The sequence below is a fragment of the Dendrobates tinctorius genome, unplaced genomic scaffold (genome assembly GCF_039654945.1).
Source record: "Dendrobates tinctorius isolate UK_male_01 unplaced genomic scaffold, ASM3965494v1 ptg000019l, whole genome shotgun sequence".
Lineage (NCBI taxonomy): Eukaryota > Metazoa > Chordata > Amphibia > Anura > Dendrobatidae > Dendrobates > Dendrobates tinctorius.
The window spans coordinates 63,476,919-63,487,672 of NW_027361687.1; positions in this window are offsets into that span (position 1 = coordinate 63,476,919).

Sequence of the window (10,754 nt, forward strand, 5' to 3'; positions counted from 1 at the left end):
TAGATGGTGTGCAATTTACATTGAACTACTAAATGGTGTGTAAATTGCATATAACAGTCTTTAGATGGTGTGCAATTTACATTGAACAACTAAATGGTGTGTACATTGCATACAACAGCCTCTAGATGGTGTGCAGTTTACATTGAGCTACTAAATGGTGTGTACATTGCATACAACAGCCTATAGATGGTGTGCAATTTACAATGAGCAACTAAATGGTGTGTAAATTGCGTACAGAAGTCTCTAGATGGTGTGCAATTTACATTGAAATACTAAATGTTGTGTACATTGCATAAAACAGTCTCTAGATGGTGTGTGTGACGAACAGCCCACCGCCGTTCGTCTACTTACGGGCGACACTAACGGGGGTCCCGCTGCCACCAAAACGCGACGGACAGCGGACCCTGTGTCACCACTATGTCACAATCCCACCACTGACACCGGTGTATCAGCGGACGGAGGGACGTGACACAATGCCGGCATACGGCTATCACAGGCGCAGTGGGGCTTATCTTAGTTATCCCACCACTGGCACCATGTGACAAATATATCCAGCAAGCTAATCTCGCTCTACAATTTGCCGCAGGGGGAGTTTAATTTGGATGCCCCACCACTGCTATCAATCTTCCAAGTACTGCGGGGATTTGTGTATATCCCACTTTCTCAGTTCCACTTTGGAACTCGCAGCTCTCCGGCGCCCCCCTTACCCTCAGGTCAGTCAGGGAACTGCACCTAGGATAATTAGTCGCCGGACGGGCTGCCTGTTGTGAACCGGCAATTAGGCTTCTGCAGTAAGGGAATTATCAATGCTGTGGCTGAAGCCCCTTACTCAGCAATATAAGACCCTTCTAGACTGCCAGCAAGCCGCAATAGCCGTGCACAACGCGCTGCCACCAGTCACGGTTACTTAATTCACAGTGTTAAATTAAGAGGGTCCGTGGCAAACCCCTCGAATTAGTAGCGATTATCTGACAAAGGCGTATAGTTCGAGTCTTAGAGCATAGAGACAGATCTAAATAATTATTTCATTTATTTTCCGAAAGATGACAGTGATTACAGATAAAAGTTGCTATAAAATTGAGACATAAAATATGTACAGTACAGGTATAAAATAAAAGTGGAGAAAACAAAGAGATTACACTCACAGTTCCATATTGTTCCTTAGGCAGACCATGTGGCTTTAAGGTGGGTGGAGGCGGAGCTGCACTTCTCCGCTCATCTGAGTTCTTGTCAGCACGGACTCTGCAGCTGTTCTGAGCTGGTTTGCCCAGGAAATGCCTTATAGACTTTCCTATGTGACATCACAGAGAGGTGCATTCTGGGTTGATCCCACCTCTCTTATCCAAGTTATGTTTTGGCTACAAAACTTAGATTAGCTATAACTTTATGGGAGAAGCTGGTATGGACTCATCAGTGGTATCATGTTTCCCAGCGTAATGAGCCCATCAAGAAAACATCAAACATCTATGCAATATAACCGTCCATTTGGGCGCAAATCCTATCTCATGTTCTGGATAGGGTAGAACTTCGAAACATACACGGTCTCGAAGCTGGGACCGCTCAGGTTACAAAAATATGATTTTCATATCTCTAGGGTATTTGGTTCTTATGGTATAGGCTCTCATAGTTTTATTCATTTCAAACAAAGAAGTTTTTCCCGCACTTTTTTTTCTTCTCTTTCAGCCGAGGCACATGAGAAGCCAAATGGGGTGACAGGAAATTGGTTTATGGCACTCGGGGGAAGGGAAGCTGCTGTAGTGTGCAATGTAACTGAGACACTGGCAGGCAGCTTCTCAAAAGAAAATGGAGGGTTTGTTAGCACATTGCAACAGAAAACATATCTTGCAGACATTGTACATCACACCTCCCCCCTTAAGAGGGCGCTAAGGAGGCATTACCTCTCAGTAATCGGCCATGCGCACCTCAGCGGGTTCGCCCCAGCGGGACAACCCATCGGCATTGCCGTTTTCACTGCCCCTCCTGTGTTTTACAAAAAAATCGTACTGTTGAAGGGCAAGGCTCCAGCGGAGCAATCTTCCATTGGTTCCGGACACTGTGTGCAACCAGCTCAGAGGGTTGTGGTCAGTTACCACCGTGAAGGCGCGCCCGTACAGGTAGGGCTGCAAACGCTGCAGTGCCCACACCATGGCCAGACACTCCTTTTCGATGGTCGAGTATGCCACTTCCCTCGGCAAAAGTTTCCGGCTCAGGTACAACATGGGGTGCTCTTGGTCCCCCGAGTCGACCTGGCTAAGCACAGCACCGAGGCCAAACTCGCTGGCGTCGGTCTGTACCAGAAACGGGCGACTGCTGTCGACTGCTCTCAACACTGGAGAGTTGCACAGGGCTGCTTTCAAAGCTTGGAAAGCCGCCTCACAGTCATCTGTCCAGTTGACTGTTTGGGGTAGCCTCTGCTTGGTGAGGTCAGTCAAGGGTTTGGCAAGGGCGCTATAGTCCTGTACGAACCACCTATAGTACCCTGCAGTGCCCAAGAAGGACTTCACCTGTTTCTTGGTCCTGGGGGTGGGCCAGGACACGATTGCATCCACTTTTTCTGGCTCCGGGCTCATGGAACCCCCGCCTACCCGGTGCCCCAGGTAGTGGACCTTGCGCATGCCTATCTGGCACTTCCCCGGCTTGATGGTCAGGCCTGCCTGGTGAAGACGCTTGAGCACCTCCTGGAGGTGCTGAAGGTGTTCCTCCCAGGTGGAACTGAAGACGGCAATATCGTCTAAGTACGCCACTGCGTACTCCTCCAGTCCCCGAAGCAGGTGGTTGACCATCCGCTGGAAAGTGGCAGGGGCATTCTTCATGCCGAAGGGCATGACCGTGGACTCGTACAGTCCAAAGGGGGTGATAAAGGCGGATTTCTCCTGCGCCTCAGGGCTCAGGGGAATCTGCCAGTATCCCCGACTCAAATCCATGATGGATATGTAGTTGGCGTTTGTCAACCGCTCGAGCAGATCCTCGATGCGTGGCATTGGGTGGGCATCAGAGGTAGTGATGGCGTTGAGCCCCACGCAGTACCGGGTGGTTCGATCCTTTTTAGGCACGAGGACTACAGGTGAAGCCCACGCGCTTTGTGACCGTCGAATCACCCCCAGCCTTAACATCTCATCGATCTCTTGGCGCATGACTTGTTGCACCGTCTCAGAGATCCGATAGGGTGTTCGCCGTAATGGGGCGTGATTCCCGGTGTCCACCTCATGAACCGCTAACTCCGTCCTCCCAGGACGGTTGGTGAACACGGGCCGGAAGAGTTCCAGGGTGGCCATCAACTGCAACCGCTGGGACACGGTGAGCGAACCACTTATCTCCATGTCCTCAATGGACCCATTGGCCTTGGCCTGGGCCAGCATGTCCAGGAGGGAATCATCCTCCCCATCCTCTGGCAGATTGCAGACCGGTAGGATGCAAGCTTCACGTTCATAGTGCGCCTTCAGCATGTTGACGTGAAAGGCCTTGCGCCTACCCCGAGCATGGTCAAGCGTGACCACGTAGGTGACCGGGTTGAGCTGTTGGTGGACGACGTACGGGCCTTCCCAGGCTGCCTGAAGCTTATCCGTTGGTACAGGGACCAGCGCCCACACCCTTTGGCCCACCTGGTAGGTCCGCTCCTGGGCGTTCTGGTCGTACCAGTGCTTCTGGTCAGCCTGAGCCTGCGTCATGTTGTCATGCACCAACTGCGTCAAGGTCTGCATCTTGTCACGGAAGCGCATGACATAATCCACGATGGACACTTCTGTGGGGTTTGGCTCATCTTCCCAGGATTCTCTTATCAACCCAAGGGGTCCCCGGACTCGCCTGCCATACAGGAGCTCGAAGGGGGGAGAACCCGGTCGAGGCCTGCGGAACTTCTCTGAAAGCGAACAGCAGGTGTGGGAGGTACCGCTCCCAGTCGCGCCCTTGGGTCTCAACCAGTATGCGGAGCATCTGTTTGAGGGTACCGTTGAAGCGTTCACACAAACCATTAGTCTGTGGGTGATACGGACTCGATACCAGGTGCGTCACCTGCATTTTCTCACAGAGAGCCTCCATTAGGCGAGACATGAATTGGGGCCCTTGATCGGTAAGCATCTCCCTGGGAAATCCTACCCTTGAAAAGATGGTCACCAGTGCGTCAGCCACCTTATCTGCCCTGGTTGAAGACAGAGCTACTGCCTCTGGGTACCGGGTAGCGTAGTCTACCACGGTGAGAATGTATCGCTTTCCGGAGCTGCTGGGGACGGACAGCGGTCCTACAATGTCCACCGCGATTCTCTGGAAAGGCTCCTCTATCACCGGCAAAGGAATAAGGGGAGCCTTAAGAGCAGGCCCCGCCTTACCCACTTTTTGACAGGTGGCGCAGGAGCGGCAGTAGTGTGTTACATCTGTCCCCATCTTGGGCCAATAGAAGTGTTGAGACAGCCGTGCCTTTGTTTTGCTGATCCCCAAGTGTCCAGCGAGTGGAATCTCATGGGCAATCCGCAACAACTCGGTTCTGAACTGATAGGGGACGACCAGCTGTCTTTCCCTCAACCACTCCTTTTTAGGATCTCCGGGTACTGTCTCCCGGTACAACCTTCCTCGTTCCCAGAACACCCTCTCCTTATCAGGCTTGGAGGTGGGCGTCTCGGCGAGACCTCTCAATTTCTCCAGGCTGGCATCTGAGTGCAGAGCAGCCTGGAACTCCATGCTGGATGCTGCCAGAAGTGACGCAAGGGTACCTCCTTTACTGGGACCCTCTGGAACCGGCTTTGGGTTCACCTCTGGTTCAGCCTCTCCTGTAGCAGCAGAGGGTCCAGAAGACAGTGCGTTACCTGCGATCTGGGCACTCTGACTGCGTGTGACAGCTGCTATGTATGCTGTCTCCCTGGGGATTTCTACAGACCCACCAGCCGGTGCTGCCCTGGGCTCTCCCTCCCCATCCACCCCCAACACTTTAGGAGCAGTGCTACTTATGGGCCAGTTACCTTCCTCGGTGGCACTGGTCAGCTGCATGGCATTACCTTCCTCATGGTCCCCATGCACCTCCCCATTCTCTTGAGCACCGTTGCTTGCTCCTGCCAGGGGTTCCTCAGCCGTCTCACTCCGCAGAGTGACGGGGCTGAGCACCTCGGTACCTGTGGACACATTTACCGTTTCAAAGAAAGGGTTAACGGGTTCAGTCGGCACAGATACATCAACATCATCATTCCTAGGAAAAGAATGGTTATCAGTTTGCTTTGGTACATTCACATCAGCATCATACCTTGGGAAAGAATGGTTGTTAGTTGCATCATTACTCATCAAGGTATTAGCAGGTAACACATTCGGTTTCCCATCATCAACATCATCAGGGTTAACGTTACCCTTATTATCAGTTTGGGGAAGGGTGTCAGGGACATAGTATGCAACCATCCTCCCCAAGTCAGTCCCCAATAAAACATCAGTGGGCAAATTTTCAGACACTCCCACCTCCCTCAACCCGCTCCTGGCACCCCAATCAAGAAAAACTCGTGCCACTGGCAAGGGACAACGGGTGCCTCCAATCCCGGTGACAGTCAGGGTTTTCCCCTCAACAAACTCTTCAGGGGCCGCCAGTCCAGGACGGATGAGGGTTCGTTCAGCCCCGATGTCCTTGAGGCCTGTAGCAAGACGGGCCCCCACCTGAACAGGTTGAACGTTGTCGTCAGCCCTCCCAACCACACCTCCCACCAAAAGAACAGAGGCGTTGGGCCCGGGGGCCTTGGCTGGGGGGTTCTTCGGCCTATCCGGACAGGTGTAAGAGAAGTGACCAGGCCGCTTGCAGTGGTGACACAGGCGACTGTCAGTAGCCGGCCTGTTGTTGGCAACAGGGACAGGGCCTCCGGAGGGACGGCTAGCTGGGGCATTGGGGTTGGTTGCTGGCTTACCCCCTTTCCAGCTGGTGGCGACTGGCCTCCGCGTCTCGGGCTTCCGGTTGGCCTCGTGGTTGTCGGCGATCTGCGCCGCTTTGTCCGCGTTCGTTGGTTCGCGGTCCAGGATGAACTGTCGGACCTCAGCTGGGCAGAGATGCAGGAACTGGTCTTTGATCATCAGGTCCCGTAGCTGCTCAAAGGTTTCAACGGACAGTCCATGGATCCACTGGTCAAAGTGGGTCCTGAGTCCTTGCACCACATCACTGTAGCTATCATGTGGGCCACGTTGGAGGTGCCGGAACTTCTTTCGGTATACCTCAGGTGTCAGCCGGTATTTGGCGATCAGCGCCTGCTTTATGGCGACATAGTCGTCATCGGCTTCTGGCGGAAGAGAAGCAAATGCCTCCAGGGCTTTGCCTTTTAGCCCTGGGGTCAAGTACCTTGCCCATTGGTCTCTAGGCAGCTGGTACTGTCTGCAGGCTTTCTCAAAGGCTCGCAGGAACATGTCCAAGTCCCCATCCTTTTCCATCACGGGAAAATGCTCTGGCCGGGGTTTAGGAGTCTGGACGCTGCTGGGCTCACGGCTTTGGGCTGTGGGGGCATTCCACCCCCGCTGGAGCATCTCCAGCTCATGGGCCCTCTGAGCTTCAGCTTGGCGCTCACGTTCGGCTTGGGCCTCCTGCCGATATTGCTGGATCAGCCTCACCCGCCCATCCCTGTCTTCGGCGGGGAGTTCGTCCAAGGCCATTTGCAGATAGGGGTCCACCCCGTTCTGGTTGGATGTGGGGCCAGTGCTCAGAAGTGGAGCCTCTGCTGCAGCCCCATTGCAACTTGGGCCAACTTCTGCTCTCGCTGGATTCTGGTCGTTGTCCAGCTGCACTAGAGCCGTGATCATTTGAGCTCTGTTTTTGTTCGTGGCGTCAAGGCCTTGGTACGTGCATAACGCAGCAAGAACATCCTTTGTCTGCCGGTTGTACCAAGGTTCTCCTTTTGCCGCCATGGTTGCCAAATAAAAGATAGAAAAGGAAAAATGAAGAAACGGGAGGGGGATACTTGCAAGTACACACTAATGTCTCAGGACTAGTAACCACTGAGTCTGTTCTCCAAAACCTATGATGCAGGATTCCCGCAGGAACCGTGCAGGTTTTTAGTGAGAGGAATGATTGCTCAAACCAAATCACTAATGCTCTAGGATTATCCCACCGCTCTGCCACCAATATGTGACGAACAGCCCACCGCCATTCGTCTACTTACGGGCGACACTAACGGGGGTCCCGCTGCCACCAAAACGCGACGGACAGCGGACCCTGTGTCACCACTATGTCACAATCCCACCACTGACACCGGTGTATCAGCGGACGGAGGGACGTGACACAATGCCGGCACACGGCTATCACAGGCGCAGTGGGGCTTATCTTAGTTATCCCACCACTGGCACCATGTGACAAATATATCCAGCAAGCTAATCTCGCTCTACAATTTGCCGCAGGGGGAGTTTAATTTGGATGCCCCACCACTGCTATCAATCTTCCAAGTACTGCGGGGATTTGTGTATATCCCACTTTCTCAGTTCCACTTTGGAACTCACAGCTCTCCGGCGCCCCCCTTACCCTCAGGTCAGTCAGGGAACTGCACCTAGGATAATTAGTCGCCGGACGGGCTGCCTGTTGTGAACCGGCAATTAGGCTTCTGCAGTAAGGGAATTATCAATGCTGTGGCTGAAGCCCCTTACTCAGCAATATAAGACCCTTCTAGACTGCCAGCAAGCCGCAATAGCCGTGCACAACGCGCTGCCACCAGTCACGGTTACTTAATTCACAGTGTTAAATTAAGAGGGTCCGTGGCAAACCCCTCGAATTAGTAGCGATTATCTAACAAAGGCGTATAGTTCGAGTCTTAGAGCATAGAGACAGATCTAAATAATTATTTCATTTATTTTCCGAAAGAGGACAGTGATTACAGATAAAAGTTGCTATAAAATTGAGACATAAAATATGTACAGTACAGGTATAAAATAAAAGTGGAGAAAACAAAGAGATTACACTCACAGTTCCATATTGTTCCTTAGGCAGACCATGTGGCTTTAAGGTGGGTGGAGGCGGAGCTGCACTTCTCCGCTCATCTGAGTTCTTGTCAGCACGGACTCTGCAGCTGTTCTGAGCTGGTTTGCCCAGGAAATGCTTATAGACTTTCCTATGTGACATCACAGAGAGGTGCATTCTGGGTTGATCCCACCTCTCTTATCCAAGTTATGTTTTGGCTACAAAACTTAGATTAGCTATAACTTTATGGGAGAAGCTGGTATGGACTCATCAGTGGTATCATGTTTCCCAGCGTAATGAGCCCATCAAGAAAACATCAAACATCTATGCGATATGACCGTCCATTTGGGCGCAAATCCTATCTCATGTTCTGGACAGGGTAGAACTTCGAAACATACGCGGTCTCGAAGCTGGGACCGCTCAGGTTACAAAAATATGATTTTCATATCTCTAGGGTATTTGTTTCTTATGGTATAGGCTCTCATAGTTTTATTCGTTTCAAACAAAGAAGTTTTTCCCGCACTTTTTTTTCTTCTCTTTCAGCTGAGGCACATGAGAAGCCAAATGGGGTGACAGGAAATTGGTTTATGGCACTCGGGGGAAGGGAAGCTGCTGTAGTGTGCAATGTAACTGAGACACTGGCAGGCAGCTTCTCAAAAGAAAATGGAGGGTTTGTTAGCACATTGCAACAGAAAACACATCTTGCAGACATTGTACATCACAGTGTGCAATTTACATTGAACTACTAAATGGTGTGTAAATTGCGTACAACAGTTTCTAGATGGTGTGCAATTTACATTGAGCAACTAAATGGTGTGTAAATTGCATACAACAGTCTCTAGATGGTGTGCAATTTACATTGAACTACTAAATGGTGTGTACATTGCATAAAACAGTCTCTAGATGGTGTGCAATTTACAATGAACGACTAAATGGTGTGTAAATTGCATACAACAGCCTCTAGATGGTGTGCAATTTACATTGAACTTCTAAGTGGTGTGTGCATTGCTTACAACAGTCTCTAAATGTATGCAATTTACATTGAGCTACTAAATGGTGTGTAAATTGCATAAAACAGTCTCTAGATGGTGTGCAATTTACATTGAACTACTAAATGGTGTGTAAATTGCATACAACAGTTTCTAGATGGTGGGCAATTAACATTGAGCTACTAAATGGTGTGTAAATTGCATACAACAGCCTCTAGATGGTGTGCAATTTACATTGACCTACTAAATGGTGTGTAAATTGCAAACAACAGTCTCTACATGGTGTGCAATTTACATTGAACTACTAAATGGTGTGTATATTGCATACAACAGTCTCCAGATGGTGTGCAATTTACATTGAGCTACTAAATGGTGTGTACATTGCATAAAGCAGTCTCTAGATGGTGTTTAATTTACACTGAACTACTAAATAGTGTGGAAATTGCATACAACAGTCTCTAGATGGTGTGCAATTTACATTGAACTACTAAATGGTGTGTAAATTGCACAAAACAGTCTCTAGATGGTGTGCAATTTACATTGAACTACTAAATGGTGTGTACATTGCATACAACAGTCTCCAGATGTTGTGCAATTTACATTGAACTACTAAATGGTGTGTAAATTGCATACAACAGCCTCTAGATGGTGTGCAATTTACATTGAGCTACTAAATGGTGTGTAAATTGCGTACAACAGCCTCTAGATGGTGTGCAATTTACATTGAACTACTAAATGGTGTGTACATTGCATACAACAGTCTCTAGATGGTGTGCAATTTACATTGATCTACTAAATGGTGTGTAAGTTGCACACAACAGTCTCTAGATGGTGTGCAATTTACATTGAACTACTAAATGGTGTGTATATTGCATAGAACAGCCTCTAGATGGTGTGCAATTTACATTGAACTACTAAATGGTGTGTACATTGCATACAACAGTCTCTAGATGGTGTGCAATTTACATTGAGCTACTAAATGGTGTGTAAATTGCATACAACAGTCTCTAGATGGTGTGCAATTACATTGAACTACTAAATGGTGTGTAAATTGCATAAAACAGCCTCTAGATGGTGTGTAATTTCCAATGAACTACTAAATGGTGTGTATATTGCATACAACAGCCTCTAGATGGTGTGCAATTTACATTGAACTACTAAATGGTGTGTGCATTGCATAAAACAGTCTCTAGATGATGTGCAATTTACATTGAACTAATAAATGGTGTGTACATTGCATAAAACAGTTTCTAGATGGTGTGCATTTTACATTGAACTAATAAATGGTGTGTACATTGCATACAACAGTCTCTAGATGGTGTGCAATTTACATTGAACTACTAAATGGTGTGTAAATTGCATGCAACAGTCTCTAGATGGTGTGCAATTTACATTGAGCTACTAAATGGTGTGTACATTGCATAAAGCAGTCTCTAGATGGTGTGCAATTTACATTGAACTACTAAATAGTGTGGAAATTGCATACAACAGTCTATAGATGGTGGGCAATTTACATTGAACTACTAACTGGTGTGTACATTGCATAAAACAGTCTCTAGATGGTGTGCAATTTACATTGAGCTACTAAATATTGTGGAAATTACATAAAACAGTCTCTAGATGGTGGGCAATTTACATTTAACTACTAAATGGCATGTAAATTGCATATAACAGTCTCTAGATGGTGTGCAATTTACATTGAACAATAAATGGTGTGTAAATTGCATACAACAGTCTCTAGATGATGTGAAATTTACAGTGAGCTACTAAATGGTGTGTAAATTGCGTACAACAGTCTCTAGATGGTGTGCAATTTACATTGAACTACTAAATGGTGTGTACATTGCATAAAACAGTCTCTAGAT